This window comes from Lactuca virosa, chromosome 3 (genome assembly GCF_052849685.1).
Source record: "Lactuca virosa cultivar CGN04683 chromosome 3, Lactuca_virosa_CGN04683_v6, whole genome shotgun sequence".
Classification (NCBI taxonomy): domain Eukaryota; kingdom Viridiplantae; phylum Streptophyta; class Magnoliopsida; order Asterales; family Asteraceae; genus Lactuca; species Lactuca virosa.
Window position 1 is genome coordinate 388,972,343 of NC_136428.1, and position 21,248 is coordinate 388,993,590.

Sequence of the window (21,248 nt, forward strand, 5' to 3'; positions counted from 1 at the left end):
GTCATAGTAACATCAATAATCTTTACATAAATCACAAGAACCAAGTTTTCTCTATAATTTATTGAGCCTTTAGGCATGGTTTTCAACATCAAAAATAAGAAAACAATTTTTCATTGTTATTAAATTGTATGAAGATGCATTCTGGAAATTTTCAGCTCAATATATATTTTCTTTATTTTTATATGAAAATAATAAGAAAATAGAGTGTTAAATCATATAAAATACTTACACTAGTAAATAAGCTCTGGAAAAATTCTTGGATGATCATTTAAGTTAATAAACATTTCCCATGAAGTTTCAATGACTTTTGTTACTGTTTAGTATGGTTTTTAATTTTCTTTTTATTTAGCTCTAATAAATCATAAAACCACTTTAGGGAATGTGAAAATATTATTTCTTATTTTTCGCAGCTTGTACCCTGTATTTAAGACTCAGAAAAATATTTTGGGAATTTTTCAAAATGTATATCTATTTTTCCATGATTTTTGTGTTTATAATGTATTAAAAACAGAAAAAATAGTTTTACTCATGCAAAATTAATAAATATTTACCAGAAACTCTTATAATATGTTAGGATGATAAATAAAAATTTTGATGATTTTTATCTTCTGTATGCTATTTTTCTTCTATTTTCCCAAGATTTAATACACTTAAATGTACAAAAATCATAAAAATTGTGTTAAACTTTTTGAAAACACATATTAATAATTTTCCCAGATTATGTACACTGTAAAACAGTTACACAAAAATTATAAGAATTTTTCATGATAATTTACTATTTTTCCATGATTTTATGATTATTCAAGGAATTAAATGGTGAAAAATAGTTAGACAAATCAAAAATTCAAGAAAATTTATCTTAAGGTGTTTGACTTCAATTAAAAATGAAATACAAAGTTTGGGAAAGTTTAGAACTAAATTGATTTCGTTTTGAATATTTAATCATTGGAACACCTCTAAAATGTTAAATATTAACATTTCAATAATGGAAATTTTACACTTAAATTGTTATATAACAATTGATTCTTTGAAACTTAATTTCCACAGAAAAATGTTTGTAACTTGTCAATATTAAATTTTGACACACTATTGGCATAATTCTATTATAGTAGTAAGTATACTAGTGTTAGATTTCGATTAGAGACTCACTAGCGAATACCATTATTGTAGGAATCGACAGTGGTACGAGTGGAGCGTAGTCAAGGCACCATTTGCATCATCTCAATGCATATTGTGAGTATTCACCACTCCCCTATTTTCGGTTTTTTAAATGTTTTGGGGTGGAAAAGCATGTCCTAAACTATTTATATTCGTTGTATTTATTTGACTCGTATAAACTTCGTTACTATATTTTATATATAGTGAGTATTCACGCACTCCCCTATTTTCAGTTTTTATGTTTTGGGGTGGAAAAGCATGTCCCGAAAAACTATTATTTGAATGTTGTATTTAAATTGATTTGTATCAAACATGATTGCTATTTTATTGCTATGTCTCTCTATGTATGTCTATGCAACACGGAACATGAGAACTTATCGTACTAAGGCCCTTCCCTTATCTCTAACCATTAACTCTTTGAGCCAATGGTCATTATGGATAGCGCTATTAGGAATTGACAACTCCTCACTCGCCCTATTGTTGGAGTGCATGATACCATATTCATCTATGGAACGATAAGCATAGATCTTGATAGGGCTTCAGTCATAGGTTTGGTTGAGACTCATTGTTTGCTCATACACATACAAACTCGTTACTTATTATAGCAATAAACTTGTTTATTAATTATAGCAATGAACTTTGTTTCTCATTACAACAATGAAATGTTATTACTGAAAACTTATATACATGTTTTAGCAATGAAATTGTTTGCTCCTTGTAGCAACGAAATTGATTGCTCATTTTAGCAATGAAACTTGTTTACTCGTTTGAGTAACGAACTTTATCTTCCATGAGAATATGAATGTTGCATCTTATTTGGGCAACATACCTTATCTCTCATGATGACAAAGAACTTTGTTTTTACAAACTTATTTACCCATCTTAACAATATACTTTTATTATTGGAAACTTTTATCAAAACTTTGATTTCAATTCATGGAACCAGTATTATTTTGTTTATCTGTGAGTACTCACCAACTATTTTTATAGTTGACGTTCGTTTTACATGCTTTTTCAGGAATCATCGAGTAAGTGGCACTTAGGGACACTTCACTTTTAGGAGCATTCACATGTGTTGTATTTCAATTTACATTGTAATTTCTTTTAAAAGTTGTTCAAACCCATTGTGAATTTGTAATGATTTTTAATACTATGGTTGGTGTTGTCTTTTAACTTTTGCGATGAAACCCTTTGTACTGCCACGCCCTGTGTTTCCGCTTTAGCGGGGTGTGACAGGAAATGGTATCAGAGCCGAAGGTTATAGAGAATACCGATTTTCTTTTGGAGAACCACAACTATAGCCAAAAAATTTCAAAATGTTTTTAAAATACCGAACATACTACTAGTATAACTAATTCGAGTACGCATTATTGGACTTTAACTAAGTATAGCCTGGCCAACTATGCTTAATTAAGGAAACTTAATGCGAGGCTTGAAACGGTTATAGTAGAATTATGTTCAAAACAATTTTCAACTTAAACTTTTGAAAAACAAAATTTTTCGGTGTGCGTACGGGCATTGCATATTATAGGCATTCATTTAGATACACTTAGAAACTAAGTGCACTTTTATAACAATGCCTTTATTTAGAAATATTCTTGTCCCTTATCAAGTGCTAGGTTAACCACTTAGGTTATATCACTAGCCACTCTAGGAGCAATGCACATAGTACTAAGAACGGGTATTCCTCGGTAGCTATTGACTTTAGATGTAAGATTAGTAGCTAGATATACACAAGTAATAATCTTAAGTCGAAACCTATACCAATTATTCCTCAATACCTCTTCATCGTCTTCGTACTAGAGTTACAACAATGAAAAAGTGTTTCGATATCGACACGAATGATAATTGGAGCATCGCGTAAGGAGGTAGATGAGTCGCCACTAAGTAATCACTTGTATACCATTGGTGGGCATTCCGGATTAGACTCACGAGGAGACACGAAAGTTTAACCCATACGTGAGACCTTATTACTACGCTACGATTTAACTCTACGTTGTTTCCACCTTGAGCCTAAAACTTAACATAGGATGTCCCTTTGACCTCTATAAAAGGTCGTAAACTGTATTGAGACCATAAAACATTTTTCAAACAATTTTTCTTGTCCTTTATCTTGGGGGAAAAGACACCGGCACTCGCCTTAGACTCGCCTTAGTATTTAGGTACGATCAGCTACACTAACATACTTATTCCTTACTTCTTAACCTTCCATCGAAAAATTATTTCGCTTCATCGGTTTTATTTATCATCGATAAAATATTTTATATCCACTTCATTCAACTTAGTAGACATTTCCTAACAATTTAAGCCATATTCTCGCTAAAACTCTTTTGACAACTTGCTTTAACTTAACGCTTTTCTTCAAAACTCAACTTAACCAATATTGGTTTGTACCTTGCTATTTCAATTTCATTTCAAATCCATTTCAATGGATAGATGTGCTTTTAAAGGGCATAGAAACCATTTTAAACCTTGATTACCATTTTGACACGTTTTCGAAAAACTTAGAAACGTTTTCTTTTATAAAATTGTTTAAATTCTATGCTATAAAATATAGACATATGACATTGAAGTTCATATTACGTGTAAAAGCTTCATCGGATCTTTCAAACCTCTTTTGTTTTGACTCTTTTGACCACTTTCTGATTTAGGCATTGTACCTTACTTAAATGTGTTTTCTTGAATCCCAACATGATATTTTCACAACTTTCTACTTCACACATGTTTCTAAGATATATCTAATTCCTAAATTTCAAACACACATCATTTGTTTATTTTATTTCAAGTTAGTTTTATAATCCGTGTTTATAAAACTTACAACATTGCAAAACTTAGTGTTCACTTTTAAACTTCCAGCGACGTACTTTCGACAATGCACAATTATTCATCTAAATATGTTAAGTCTTTACCTTATCCGTTTTTAAGCATTGTTGGACTCCGGTCAAAAAGGTCGAAACTGTCAGATTTTCAATTACAAGTTTTAGTGTTTCTTCTTTTTCACAAATGGAGTTTAACTTAATAGATAACTCGTGAATTTTTAGCAAACCTTAGAAAACACTTTAAAACTTCTTCATTTCTATTTAATCATCAATATACATCACATATTGAAGTTTGAAATATATCTCAACCTTGTTTTAAATCTACCTATATGTATTGTTCTTATAATTTCGACAATAACAATCATTGCCGCCGCTACCTTCCTTTTTCTTTCCCCCGAACTTGATTTCTCGCTCTCTTTTTGATTTTAGATATCGCACGCCCATAATAGTAACATAATACATTGTCTAACTTTGTTTCTGTCTATTTTGCTTCTCGTGGTATCATGTTCGTATGCATAAAGATTAGAAGTCTACCCTTTCGTTTTGAGCGATTAATACGTATATAGTCGTAAGGCATACTTTTGATTTAGTCAGCTCTGATATATTCAATTACACCTTTTATCATATACATCTTGTTTTTATTTTGAAATCTCTATAAACAAGTGATCCTTATTTACATTGCTCTTTCGTCCTAGATTCGGAAACTTGATTTAAAATGTAATTTTCATTGTATTTTTCTTACAATTAATACACAAGAAGAATACCATTGTTCTTATCATTTTTCTAAATCCATAAAATATATGTGAAGGATATGTTTCCTTATGTTTCTTTTTTTTAAATACATCAAAAAGTTTTGAATTTTATGATTATCTATTCTTTAAATGATTGTTTTTGTAGAAACACTAAACTATTAATGCACTATTTTCAAAGATTGACATTTTTACACCTTTCTTAAAATAGTATTTTACTTTGCAATTTTCAGTGAGTTCCTAAACTCTCAAACTTATTTTCATAAGTATTCTGACTCCTCGTAAACTTGAATTTGTCCTGACTTTGACAATTGGACAATTCCTCAAAAGTTTAATACAAATATTTATATACAAATTCCTTTAATGACGACTTAAACCTTTAACCTTAATTAATTTTTATATTATTTCACTACTTTGTTGGATCGCCACACATGTATTTTCATTATCTTGGAATTATAACACATTTTGATAATAGTGAGATTAATTATCATTTATAAACACACATTTTGATAACAGTGAGATTTTTATCACTTCTAAGCACTTAAAATGCTATCTACACAATGTGATTTAATTTATCATAAACTTTCACCGCCTTCATTAGAAACAATGAATCTCTAATTATATATACTCTTCGAATATAGTTCTATTATTGTAAGAGTAACCGTAGTAATAATTATAGCCTCGGAGATCCTCAATCATTTCGTAATTTATTTTGTAGACGACACTTAAATAGCCTTTACATTTCAGATGTACCAAAACTTCGTTGCCTACCCTTAGTACGTATTTTTAGGAACTTACCCTCGATCGCTTCCCTTTCATTCGTGCTACCCCTTCTTATTTCGAAATATATCTTTTCCAGAGGTAATAGCTAACCCGGAAGTGAACAAATTGTTCCTAATCTCTTCTTTATTAGGCGGCGAATTTACACTTAGTGTTAATTTAGAATGCGACTTAAGGATCAATGCGGATTTAACGCTCAATGCAGTGGGTGCTTCAGCAAAACTTATAACGTTCTTTTAAGTTAGATAATATCTAACTAGTTAATATTTTCGACTAGGTCGCCATGGTTGGATCATGATTCCATGAACCAAATTTTCCATAATCTAAATTGTAGAACTCGAATTAAGGAAACATTAATTTGACTATAGCTAAAGAATTGGGTTCTTCCTTTGAGGAAATAAACCCGAAATAATCAAAGAACACTGCAAGTCACCACCTCCCCAGCTATATAGTGGTATTCGACTGAGTTCTAATAGAATACGTCACGAATTGAATTTCGGGGCGAAATTCTTTCAACCGGGGGAGAATGTGACAACCGTCAAAATTCGAGTCGGTTCTAAATTTGAATAAACTTAGTTGCACATATAGGCACGACACATAATAGACTTAGTAACTAGAAGCTAAGTTATAACCTATTAGAAACTTGGAAACAATTAGAAACAATGGATAATGTGCTTGGATTTCACATTGGTATGTGAAGTCTACAACTATTTAACTGTAGTGACTATCCACACTCGGGTCATTCTTTGACTCGAACACCTTTTCATGAATCATATACACACATCATGCACTTGACCTAGTGGTAGAAATGAGGTCCTAGTCTCGTTGGAACTTAAGTTAGAGTTGAAAACTAGGACTAGTATACTTGATTCCTCAATTTCGCTTGAATCTCGAAACCACTACATAGAATGCCAATAAATCGATAAAAATAAATTACAAACATTATTTTTAACTAGAAAAGAGTTATGAAACTCTAACATAAATTGAAATCTCAAATAATTCAATTTATTTTGATATCCAAATATTTATTAAATCTCAAGACCCTAAAAACCCTAAATGCCCTAAAAACTCACATTTATAAACTTTAACCTTAAAAATTCTATAAAATAATTATGAAGCTTCTAATATTATCTTATAATAATCAAAATTATGAAAATGAATTCAAAGAAAATAAAATTTAACTCATTAACATTTACCCTTAATTTATAAATCAAAAATCAAGGTTTTATGAATAAAAACTTGATTTTAGTGCACATTTTATATAAAAATTGAGATATTTTATAAAAGAACTTAAATTTTATAAAAGAAAATGAATGAGAAAGGGGTATTATACTAAAAAATTCGGATCCCTCTCTCCCCATATCTCTCTCTCACACTCTCATTCTCCAACACACACACATCTCTCTTCTTTCTCTCTCTAGAAAACTCTCTCTACCTTCTCTCTAATTTTTCTCTCCAAACACCACTCCATTCTCTCTTCCTCCCTCTAAGAACCATGAAATTTTCCAGAAAACAAACCCAAGAACACTCCTCAAACTCAAAATCTTCATCATCTTGTGGTATTCTTGAAGGTAAAATCGATTTCTACTTCACTTTTCCTTCAAGTTTTGCTCTTTTTCTCACACTTTCTCCTTCTTCATCTTCTTCAAACTTGTTTTATTTTTGTTAAAATGGTTTTTAGAACATGATGGATGTGTTTTAACACCATGCATGTATGATAAACAAGGGTGCATGTTCATGATCTTAGTGCAAAAATCGATTTTAAGGATTAAAACATCAAACTCAAGTTAAGAGTTTTTGAGAAACAAAATTTTGTTCATAAATGCATGTATATATTTTGATAAGTTTTAATCTTTTGATCTCTGGAAACATGACTAAAATATGAGTTTATCATGATATATTTAAAATACTTCAAAAGATTTACTCAAGGAAATGATGAAAACTCACTTTTCTAACCAATCATCATGCATGCAATCTGCCAGATTTCTTTACCTGACTTTAAACTATCATATCTCAGTCATTTCTTAACCAAAATTCGGGATTCTTTTTCTGAAATATAATATTTTGAGTTAGCTTTCAAACCCATCTGACATCACTGGAAAATTCAAATATTTCGATTTTTAGCAATTTTTACAAAACTGTTGATCAATCAGCACCTTTTTGTGAATACTAGTTTTGTATTGCATGTTCAAAGGACTTATTCATCACTAAAAGTCATTCAAAAATTATTTTGAACTCTTAATATCATGTATTAATCGGTAAAAAAAGATCTTGATTCAAAAGTCTTTGTAACATGTTGCAAAAATTGTCATAGTAACATCAATAATCTTTACATAAATCACAAGAACCAAGTTTTCTCTATAATTTATTGAGCCTTTAGGCATGGTTTTCAACATCAAAAATAAGAAAACAATTTTTCATTGTTATTAAATTGTATGAAGATGCATTCTGGAAATTTTCAGCTCAATATATATTTTCTTTATTTTTATATGAAAATAATAAGAAAATAGAGTGTTAAATCATATAAAATACTTACACTAGTAAATAAGCTCTGGAAAAATTCTTGGATGATCCTTTAAGTTAATAAACATTTCCCATGAAGTTTCAATGACTTTTGTTACTGTTTAGTATGGTTTTTAATTTTCTTTTTATTTAGCTCTAATAAATCATAAAACCACTTTAGGGAATGTGAAAATATTATTTCTTATTTTTCGCAGCTTGTACCCTGTATTTAAGACTCAGAAAAATATTTTGGGAATTTTTCAAAATGTATATCTATTTTTCCATGATTTTTGTGTTTATAATGGATTAAAAACAGAAAAAATAGTTTTACTCATGCAAAATTAATAAAAATTTACCAGAAACTCTTATAATATGTTAGGATGATAAATAAAAATTTTGATGATTTTTATCTTCTGTATGCTATTTTTCTTCTATTTTCCCAAGATTTAATACACTTAAATGTACAAAAATCATAAAAATTGTGTTAAACTTTTTGAAAACACATATTAATAATTTTCCCAGATTATGTACACTGTAAAACAGTTACACAAAAATTATAAGAATTTTTCATGATAATTTACTATTTTTCCATGATTTTATGATTATTCAAGGAATTAAATGGTGAAAAATAGTTAGACAAATCAAAAATTCAAGAAAATTTATCTTAAGGTGTTTGACTTCAATTAAAAATGAAATACAAAGTTTGGGAAAGTTTAGAACTAAATTGATTTCGTTTTGAATATTTAATCATTGGAACACCTCTAAAATGTTAAATATTAACATTTCAATAATGGAAATTTTACACTTAAATTGTTATATAACAATTGATTCTTTGAAACTTAATTTCCACAGAAAAATGTTTGTAACTTGTCAATATTAAATTTTGACACACTATTGGCATAATTCTATTATAGTAGTAAGTATACTAGTGTTAGATTTCGATTAGAGACTCACTAGCGAATACCATTATTGTAGGAATCGACAGTGGTACGAGTGGAGCGTAGTCAAGGCACCATTTGCATCATCTCAATGCATATTGTGAGTATTCACCACTCCCCTATTTTCGGTTTTTTAAATGTTTTGGGGTGGAAAAGCATGTCCTAAACTATTTATATTCGTTGTATTTATTTGACTCGTATAAACTTGGTTACTATATTTTATATATAGTGAGTATTCACGCACTCCCCTATTTTCAGTTTTTATGTTTTGGGGTAGAAAAGCATGTCCCGAAAAACTATTATTTGAATGTTGTATTTAAATTGATTTGTATCAAACATGATTGCTATTTTATTGCTATGTCTCTCTATGTATGTCTATGCAACACGGAACATGAGAACTTATCGTACTAAGGCCCTTCCCTTATCTCTAACCATTAACTCTTTGAGCCAATGGTCATTATGGATAGCGCTATTAGGAATTGACAACTCCTCACTCGCCCTATTGCTGGAGTGCATGATACCATATTCATCTATGGAACGATAAGCATAGATCTTGATAGGGCTTCAGTCATAGGTTTGGTTGAGACTCATTGTTTGCTCATACACATACAAACTCGTTACTTATTATAGCAATAAACTTGTTTATTAATTATAGCAATGAACTTTGTTTCTCATTACAACAACGAACTGTTATTACTGAAAACTTATATACATGTTTTAGCAATGAAATTGTTTGCTCCTTGTAGCAACGAAATTGATTGCTCATTTTAGCAATGAAACTTGTTTACTCGTTTGAGTAACGAACTTTATCTTCCATGAGAATATGAATGTTGCATCTTATTTGGGCAACATACCTTATCTCTCATGATGACAAAGAACTTTGTTTTTACAAACTTATTTACCCATCTTAATAATATACTTTTATTATTGGAAACTTTTATCAAAACTTTGATTTCAATTCATGGAACCAGTATTATTTTGTTTATCTGTGAGTACTCACCAACTATTTTTATAGTTGACGTTCGTTTTACATGCTTTTTCAGGAATCATCGAGTAAGTGGCACTTAGGGACACTTCACTTTTAGGAGCATTCGCATGTGTTGTATTTCAATTTACATTGTAATTTCTTTTAAAAGTTGTTCAAACCCATTGTGAATTTGTAATGATTTTTAATACTATGGTTGGTGTTGTCTTTTAACTTTTGCGATGAAACCCTTTGTACTGCCACGCCCTGTGTTTCCGCTTTAGCGGGGTGTGACATTAGGGTCTTGAGATTTAATAAATATTTGGCTATCAAAATAAATTGAATTATTTGAGATTTCAATTTATGTTAGAGTTTCATAACTCTTTTCTAGTTAAAAGTAATGTTTGTAATTTATTTTTATCGATTTATTGAAATTCTATGTACTGGTTTCGAGATTCAAGCGAAATTGAGGAATCGAGTATACTAGTCCTAGTCTTCAACTTTTACTTAAGTTTGTATGATACTTTGACCGAATTTCTACTTTTAAGTCAAGTTCATGATGTGTATATGATTCATGAAAAGGTGTTCGAGTCAAAGAGTGACCCGAATATGGATAGTCTATACAGTTAAGTAGTTGTAGAATTCACATACCAATGTGAAATCTAAGTACACTATCCTTCGATCCTACTTGTTTCCAAGTTTCTAGTAGGTTATAACTTAGCTTCTAGTTACTAAGTCTAGTATGTGTCGTGCCTATATGTGCAACTAAGTTTAGTCCAATCTAGAACCGACTCGAATTTTGACGGTTGTCACAACTTGCAACACTGTAATTTTCAAAAAAAATATTCATTTTTAAATTCACATAAACTCAATATAACATTACCAAAAAACCACAAAATGTATAAGCTGTCAAAACGCAAGTCAACAATGTTTGATGAAATTCCAGAATCCACAAAATCATGATCTCTAACCGGTGTATACAATCAAGCCGACGCCTTTCCGCCATCCTAAAAAGTACCTGAAACATATCACACAACACGGTAGGCATGAAGCTTAGTGACTTCCCCAAAACACCACACACAAATAATTAGCGTCTCGTGCCTACATCTCGATAAGGACCCTCCGGTCATGTGTCTCAGTGAATGGTCTTATAGCTCGGGTCGGACTCTCCAGTTCGGTATCTCAGTGAAGACCCTCCGGTCTCACAAGAACATAATAACTAAATAAGGCATAGGAGTAATATACAACATAAATCAAAAAACAAAATGCATGATATCACACAACTCAGTATAAGCACATAAGACCCTTCGGTCGCACAATGATTACCATTAACATAAGTATAGTGAGAAGACTCACCTCGCGGAGTAAAGTAATATATCCCACACTCGAACTGCTGGGCTAGCCTCCGCCTACACATATCACAATCATCTCTACTTAACAATTATATAAAACGTTAAGCTAACTCCTCTACTAAATCTCTGAAAAGGTTGAAAGACCATTTTACCCCTCCATAGTCTCCAAAGTCCATAACTTGACCCAACCCTAAAAGTCAACGAAATTCAACACTCAAGTCAACAGTCCATGTTGAATCAACTCGTCGAGTGCAACTCATGAACTCGTCGAGTCCTCAATACTCTAAAATCACGAAAACCTGAGTCAACTCGCCGAGTTGCTAACCAACTCGTCGAGTCCACGAAGAGTCTAGAAGACTGGGGAAAACCCTAACCACTCGTCGTGTTGTCTCATCAACTCGTCGGGTTCACTCCGAAACTAGAAACGGGAAAACCCAACTCAACTCCTCGAGTTGGATGCCCAACTCATCGAGTTCCTCAACCCTTTCTCATTACACTTTTTCCAGTGGATTCCAATGCTTCAAACTCCAGATCCAACCTCCTAGGATGGAGTTACCAGGTAAAGTTGCTAACATTTCAATCAAGAAAGGTCTCCCAAGGCTAAATCACCCAAAACTAAGCTCAAGAAGGGGTTTAGGACATGAAGACGGGTCAAAGCTTCATAAATCTTAAAGCATTATGCACATGGGATCTAGAGAAGTCCATATCTGAAACACATACCCTCTGGGAAAGCTTAACACGAGAATGGAACTCATTTTGCACCAAAAAGCCCATAAATTCACATAAGAAGAGATCTAAGGAATGGAAAGCCAAGGTAGAGACTTTTTACCTCCCACTGGATGCTAACACGATGTAGATGTTGGATCTATAAGCTTTCCCTCGTTCCAAGCCTCTAGGTCCTCAAGCCTCTTCAAGGAATGCTCTAAAAATACACTTTTGGCCTCACACACATACACTTAGCTTGCTAGGGTCATTCTCTGGACATGGAACGTGGTAAGGGAGGCGGGGTAAAGGACTTAAGGTCCTTTAAATAGGCTGCACATCCGAGAAATTAGAGTTTCATCACACAGCCTCAACTCATCGAGTCCATCACTCCAACGCAACGAGTAGGCTTCCTAACCCACGCGTAACGATCAACTCTTACACGACGAGTTGGGGCCAACCAACTCGTCGAGCAGGCCCTTAAACTTGCACCAAATCCTCAAGTTTCCACATCCAGGAAATCGGGGTGTTACAATGTATTAAGAATCTATAAATAGGAACTTAATAGAGTTAGATAGTTGATTTATCTAAAGTAGAGTCATACAGTTTGACTTTACTATCCTTCCGATATTTCAGGTAAATACGACAGCTTCGCATACAATGGCCCTTCTCTTGGCAATAGAAACATATGGACCTCTGGCCCTTTTTACCATATTCATTCTCGGTCTGAACACCCATCATCAGATAACTGGTAAAGATGGGAACACACTCTGCTATGAATCATGGTACCCGAACCATGTTATCTCCCCTCAACTTGCTATTTAGAACCTCTGGCATTCTCCCTGTTTCGAGTATAGGTCATATGCTTTCAGTAGTACGAGCCCAAACTACCTGCCACATCTACCCATACATTCCACATGGATTGTCGCAGACTTCCTAAGTAGCTGCTCAACCTCCTCAATCACCAATCCCATATGCTCGCTCTCCAGCGAATACTCACCTCTAAACACCGTACTCATCGTACTAAAATTTCTCCCTAGGCTCTCCTAGGTTATCACACTTTTTTGCCATCTGCTGCTGAAGAACTCCTCATGATGTCAGTCATCTACCTCCTGAATATCGTCATATTCACTTAGTAGCTGACTCCCATCATCAAGAGTTCCAAAAAGCACAAAGCAAGCAACATTCGGGCATCGAATAACCTCCACCATCACATAAAGCCACTCTAGCATACAACTTCAATCGCTCTAACCACAACTCAAAAGGCATCACCGAACTTAGGCAACCCTACCTCTCGTGGTATCTAACTACTCTCTGTCAATAGATTCCTCAAACGCACATCTAGTTATCTCTCCTAGATTACTCATCTACTCAAAGCTCTCTATGAAAGATTCCTGCTAGGCACTCCTACTCAACACATATATAGAGCAAATAGCAGATAATATCATTCAATAACATCCCCTAACCTAAGGCATCATGAATCAGGCAACTGTAGCCCTAATTTATAGAATACCAAGACTATCCTCTAGCATGCAGCTCTAATATCTCATAAATATCTCATAATGTAAACAAGTAATGGTACTTTGGGAAATCACTGCTCAGGCTCTGGCTGGTTGTACACACTGCTTCGTCTCGTTTCTATTTTAAACTCTTACTCGTTTAGAAAAATCATTTCTTTTTAGGAAATTTTTCTCAAATCCTCAATTTGAGTCCAAACATACCCGAGAGTACATCTGAATCCCTCAAACCAAGGCTCTGATACCAACTTGTAACACTGTAAATTTTCAAATAAAATTTTCATTTTTAAATTCATATAAACTCAATATCACATTTCCCAAAAACCACAAAATGTATAAGTTGTCAAAACACAAGTCAACGATGTTTGATAAAATCCCAGAATCCTCAAAATCATGATCTCTAACTGTGTGTACGATGAAGCCGGCGCCTTTCTGCGATCCTGAAAAGTACCTGAAACATATATCACACAACACGGTAAGCAAGAAGTTTACTGAGTTCCCCAAAATACCACATGGAAATAATTACCCTCTCATGGCTATATCTCGATAAGGACCCTCTGGTCATATGTCTCAGTGAAGACCCTCCGGTCTCACAGCTCGGTTCAGACCCTCCTGGTATCTCAGTGAAGACCCTCCGGTCTCACAAGAACAGAATAACTCAATAAGGCACAGGAGTAATATACAACATAAATCACAATGACTAAATGCATGATATCACATAACTAAGTATAAGCACATAATACCCTCCGGTCGCACAATGATTACCACTGGGGTAAGTATAGTGAGAAGGCTCACCTTGTGGAGTTAATCAATATATCCCACACTCGAATTGCTGGTCTAGACTCCGCCTACACATATCACAGTCATCTCTACTTAACAATTATATAAATCGTTAAGCTAACTCCTCTACTAAATCTCTGAAAAGGGTGAAAGACCATTTTACCCCTCCATACTCTACAAAGTCCACAACTTTCCCCAATCCTAAAAGTCAACGAAAGTCAACACTCAAGTCAGCAGTCCATGTTGACTCAACTCGTCGAGTGCAGCTCATGAACTCGTCGAATCCTCAGTACTCAGAAATCACGAAAACCTGAGTCAACTCGCCGAGTTGCTAGCCAACTCGTCGACTCCATGAAGAGTCCAGAAGACCGGGAAAAACCCTAACCACTCGTCGAGTTGTCTCATCAACTCATCGAATTCACTCTTAAACCAGAAACGGGAAAACCCAACTCAACTCGTCGAGTTAGATGCCCAACTTGTCGAGTTCCTCAGCCCCTTTCTCATTACACTCATTCCAGTCGACTCCAATGCTTCAAACTCCAGATCCAACCTCCTAGGATGGAGTTACCACATAAAGTGGCTAACTTTACGATCATGCAAGGCCTCCCAAGGCTAAATCACCCAAAACTAAGCTCAAGAAGGGGCTTAGGACATGAAGACGGGTCAATGCGTCATAAAGCTTGAAGATCTATGCACATGGGACCTAGAGAAGTCCATATCTGAAACACATACCCTCTGGGGAAGCTTAACTTTAGAATGGCCCTCATTATTCACCAAAAAGCCCATAAAATCACATAAGAAGAGATCTAAGGAATGGAAAGCCAAGGTAGAGACTTTTTACCTCCCACTGGACACCAACACGATGTAGATGCTAGATCTATAAGCTTTCCCTTGTTCCAAGCCTTTAGGTCCTCAAGCCTCTTCAAGGAATGCTCCAAAAATACACTTTTGGCCTCACACACACACTTAGCTGGCTAGGGTCACTCTATGGACATGGAAGGTGGTAAGGGAGGAGGGGTAAAGGACTTAAGGTCCTTTAAATAGGTTGCATATTCGAGAAATTATGGTTTCATTACACAGCCTCCTCGTCGAGTCCATCCCTCCAACTCGACGAGTTGGCTTCCTAACCCATGCGTCCTGATAAACTCATACACAGCGAGTTGGGGCCAACCAACTTTTCGATTAGGCCCTTCAACTAGCACTAAATCCTCAAGTTTCCACATCCAGTAAATCGGGGTGTTACAATGTATTAAGAATCTATAAATAGGAACTTAATAGAGTTAGATAGTGGATTTACCTGAAGTAGAGTCATACAGTTTGACTTTACTATCCTTCCGATCTTTCAGGTAGATACGGCAGCTTCGCATCCAATGCCCCTCCTCTTGGCAATAGAAACATATGGACTCTTTGGGAATGACACAGGGGACTATCTCAGAATGTTCCTTTCTCTTATGATCAAACTTTTCTACCATGGTTGATTTCTCTACCTTAGGAGGAGAAACCATTTCTGGATTATCAGCTTTGCCATCACCAATGTCCATGGAAATTTAGAAGGTAGATCTTGTAGAAAAATCTGCTTTACCAGTGCGCCAAAGCATCACTTCAGCAGCAATTAGAAAATATGTCAGATCAATAAGGGTCACATCTTGATCTGTCATATAGTAGTCTTTAACAAACTGCCCATATGATTTGGGAAGTGACTGAAGAACCAAGTCAACTGCCAGTTCCTTTAGGAAGACGACACCCAACATTCCCAGTATGTTAAGGTGCGACTTCATGTTTAGAAAATGTGCACATACAGAGTTTCCATATTTATTTTTGCATGTTAATAGGGCTTGAGTAACCTTGAACTTTTCAAGTTGATGAAAACGTGGGTCAGGGAGAATCACTGGAGGAGGTGGAGGAAAAGAAGTATGATTTCCTGTTCCATATTTGCACGAAGAAGGGAATGATCTTTGACCTTGATTGACATGTGGAAGATCATCATCAGAAGGAAAGCTTTTTCCAAAAGGATGAGGAAGACCATAGTTGTCAGAACTAGACATCTACAAAAGGGAGAAATTCAAGTTAGTCGATTTAATCCTTAATATAACACCCAAATGAAATATTATGGCTAGGACACAACACAATAATTCACAATTCGGAAGAGGGATGCCGAATCCAATTGTAAAAATTATTTAAAGGTAGGTAAATGATGATTTACCAATTCCACCACGAAAACTAAATTTTAACGAATTAGGTTTTAGACGAAACTCCTAGATCTTTTGAGATTCATTGAACTTTTCAATAGCATGTTTAATCTCAATTAGGCACTTCAAGTTTGTGACTGGGATACCAAGGATCAAAAACAAGGTGTGAATAACCATGCAAGTTAGCTTGGTACTCTCGATGTCATTTACCACCAAATGATTGTACCGGCTTACCACACATGCTCCATTGATCAATGATAATTTATGAGCTACCCATCACCATCCTTCATCATTCCACATTAGTGGGCCAGTTAACCACACACGCTCCACTAACTCATCAATAAGGCGCAATGTCAAATTTCACGGGTTAGCATCAAATTCACATTTTCCTAAAGTAATTAAGACTGGGAATTTATAAAAGGTTTAGTTACTTTGTACTTTCATTATACTTAGTAATGAGAATGTCCTATCCTACCCGTTCAGCTAACGACCCTCCACTAGTCAAGAGTGTGGTGGGTAAGAGTGGATACCCAATGGCGGTCATTTTACAGGTCGCTTCCTTAAACACCCCTTATAGACCAGCTTCGTGAATGAGGCCTACTAATGGTAAGACTGACCTTTTCTTATACATATATATAAATTAAACTTTTAATCTTCTAATAGTATAAGGGTGCATTTTAAACTTTTAAAATACTAGGTGGTTTAAACCTTTAATAAATTAGACTTTTAATTTAATTAAATTTAAACCATAACATGGAACTATTAATTATCTTTAAATTAATCTCTTAATTAATTATTAATAAAACCACAAGCATATATATTCAACATTTAAAATACTATGGTTTTAGAATTTCATATTTCAAAATCAAACTTTTAATCAAATTTTAAATTATGAAACCACGAGGGTGCAATTGAAACTATTCAAAATTACTAGGTTAACTATTAAATCAAAATAATCATATCATTATCCAAATTTAACCAAATCTTTAATTTTGATAAGAATATCAGATTACCATTCAAGAAATTCAAATTTAGGCAGTAAAAATGAATTATGGTAATTATCCTAGTTAAAATCGGATCTAAAAATCAAAAACCCTGGAAACTGACAAGCCAACTCGCCGAGTTGACAAGTGAACTCGTCGAGTTCCATATTGAACTAGTCGAGTTCCCTGTACAAACAACAAAAATCGATTTTCTTCTACTTTGGCCAAATCACTATTGCATAATGTTCAATTGAAAAACGACCTAGGCTTTGATACCACTGATGGGTTATGAGCATATCTACAATGCTATGTAATCATGCAACCTTAATTGCTTTGGATCTAAGTTCTTCTTTATTGAACATGCAAATTGAATACCAAAGCATTGAACCCTAGAACTAGCATACACAATTTGAAATATATATGGAATTTAGGGTTAGAACATTACGTTACTTGTTATGTAGCAAGAACAAGAACAATCCTTGAAGATCCTTTACCTTTGAAAGCTTAGTGCCCCATGTGTTGCACCTCTAATGGAGTCACAATAGAATTGCATGGGGTTGAAATCCTTAGGTTAAGGGGGTTTATATAGTTGGGGTTATAAGGCTTTTTCAGTTGGAAACTCTAATTTCCTTGCTTAGGCCTTAACCAGTCCATGGACCTCCATAATAGAAGCCGTGGAGAAATTCTATAGGGCTTCCTATAGATTTTATCTAGTCCTCCCAAATGAATCCATCAGTCCAACTTCGCACCTATCAATGATTTGCAAAACCAGTCACATCATTATTAATCAATTCCTTTAATCCCAAAATTAATATCAAATCAATTTCTACTTAATTACTAATTACTAATATGATTTCCAAATAATATATTAATATTATAATATATTAATAAAATCATTCTGAGTACCAATTTTTTATTTATATAATAAACCCTACTCTCTCTCTCTCCACTTGTGATCTTGTCAAGTTGCATGAGTGAAGGCAACCCAAAAGGACCACGCTCATAATCAAATCAAATACATACCAAATGTAATTATTGGCTTAGACACATAATCCAACGGATGGAGCTTGGTGCATGGAAAGGAATCAAGGAAGAGCTTATGGATCTTGCTTATGTGTCTCATTTCCAGCTTGTTACAGGTAAAAAGCTTTAAACTTGATCATTGATGTCTTAGATCTACCATTTCTATGTTTTGGTTCATTTTGGTCTCAAGAATGAGATCTAGTGGTCTTGATTCCCTTCCAGGAGCTTTGAGTTTCCCCTCTGAGATTCAAGGTCCATAAATTTGGCACCTTTAGAGTTTAAATCCATCCATGCATGAGTTGGGGCCATTTTAATGATAGTAGAATGTTATATTTTGAGTTTGGGTTCATTTGGGGCATGTAAAGTCACCAAGTCAGTGACTTTATGGGTCTAGATGTTGTTTAGGACTTAGATCTGCGGTTTGAACCTTTTGGCTTGGCTTTAAGTGCTTAATGGAAAAAGTGGGCTTAATAGAGGAGTACGCTGGGCGTTCAAGCGTGTACGTTGGGTGTACAAGCCATCAAGCGTGTACGCGCAACGTACAACTGGATACGCCCTACGTGCTCAGTTAGAATGGACTTTGCATTTGTGGGCCTCGGTTTGGGCCATTTCTTGCACCTAGTTGTTGTGGGCCTTCGTGGGCCATCTGAAAGCAGACTTTTGGACTAAGGAAATTTTTGGGCTTTAGGGTAAGGCCCATTGGAGAGGTAATAGGCCATCAGAATGTAAAATGGGCTATAATCGGGCTTTGGATAATTATCGGTTAATGGGCCATCGGAATGCAAAGTGTATTGGACTAGAAAGAATGGTTGGCCCTTAGTGTAAGGCCCATATAAGCGTTTTGGGCCCAATTTGGAAAACAGGGCCATTGGTGGATTTATTGGTCGTTGTACCTTTCAGATTAAAACTTTGGGTCTTATTTTTTGACAAGGCTAAGTTAAGGGTAAAATGGTCTTTTACCCCAGGTAGGGATTTGTGGTTATGGATTGGAACCCAATTGTTAATTGGGTGTTGTTTTATTATTGATAGTTCGGGGATCTGCCAGCCAACAGCCAAGGTTGTTTTAGTATGATTCAGCAGTGCGAGGTGAGTCATCTCCCTATATCCATGGGTCGAAGGCACCAATGCCTGTCCATTACGTGTTATGTGTTATGCTAGTTTTATGTGTGATACTTTCATGGAAGAACCCAGGGGAGCCTGTGGCATTTGGATGTTAGACCATGGGGGGAAGCCCATGGCATTCCAGGTAAAGACCATGGGGGAGCCCATGGCATAACAGATAAAGACCATGGGGAAACCCATGGAAACTATATGTATGTGCATGATAATCTGTGGTTGTATGTGGTATGGTATTTTTGGGAACTCACTAAGCTTTGTGCTTACGGTTTTCAGTTTATGTTTCAGGTACTCCGGTTTTCAAATGAAAGAGTTCAGGATGATTCCAGAGCACACAACACATGTTTTCCGCTTTCTGTGAATTACTCTTGTTTAATGATGTTTTTCTAAATATTGGTTACTCTGGTTTTATGGAAACAATCGGTATTAACGATTTATTAATCTAAAAACAAAAAAATTTATGTCTGGTTTTTTTGGACGTTACATACAAGATATGTTACAGATGTCAAAAAGGGGGAAATACATTTATCTCATCAAAGGAGGTGTTATATCTGACCTGAATAGGAGCTAAATCGAAGGGGAGCAGACATCCGCTAAGACTCATGATACACTAGTTGTTATGCTGATTGTTTCTACTGCTACTGCTAATTACTAAAATTTGGGTAGTTATATATTATCTAAGGGGAGAATTCGTTGAAGCTAAAAAAATTCTCAAATGATGACCTTGATGACTTCGTTCAAGTTTAGTTTTGACATCATCAGATAAGGTGATATTCTAAGGCCACACCTTATGATCAGACGAGACAAACACCATACACGCTAACCACCAACTCTATCATCAGTATCAATGCCAACACCTCAAGGCTTTATCAACATCAGCATTAAGATAATGATCTTATGTAATATTTGTATATTAGGCAGTTATACAGATATGTATAGAATAGATAACAAATCCGATATTTGGGTTATAAGTATCAGTTCTTATTATAGATTAGATACAATACCTTGATTGAAGGGATTCACTATAATAGTTTTCTGTATATTCAACACTAGGGTGAAACCCTAAAGTAAGTCTTGGTGACCGTCTTTGTGACATGTTCTCTTGGTGAGAACAACCCTTTCTTGGTGGAAGTGTCTTTGTGATTATCTTGTTCTTCTATTCTTCGTTTATTCTTTAATGTTTACTTGAGTGTATCCAATCCATACAAACCTTCAATGTATTTCCTAGTAAGGTTAATTTTAAAGATAAATAGGGGGCTTCAAAAGAATCCCAATGTACAAAGCAGAAGTCAACTACGAAGCCTACAACAGTTGAGTAGGAAGTGTCTAAGAAATATATGTCTGAGAAATATGGAAAGGGGCATCTATGTCTGAGAAATTAGGAAAGGGGGGCATCTATGAAGGTTTCAAAACTTGTTTTTGAGATTTTTGTTAATAAGTCAATTGAGAAGGTTGTTGAGGTGGTTACTAATCAAAAGGTTGTCACTACGAAACCTACAAAGATTAAAATGAAAGATAGACCATGAAGGTTTGTGATTAAGAATGTTTCTGATGTTTAAATTCATGAAATAAAGAAAAGAAAATTTGTTGGTGTCTTAAAACGATTTAAGAAGACTAGGGTTTTGAGCGAAGAGGAGCCTTCTACTAAAGCTCCAACTTCATTATGAACGTTTGAG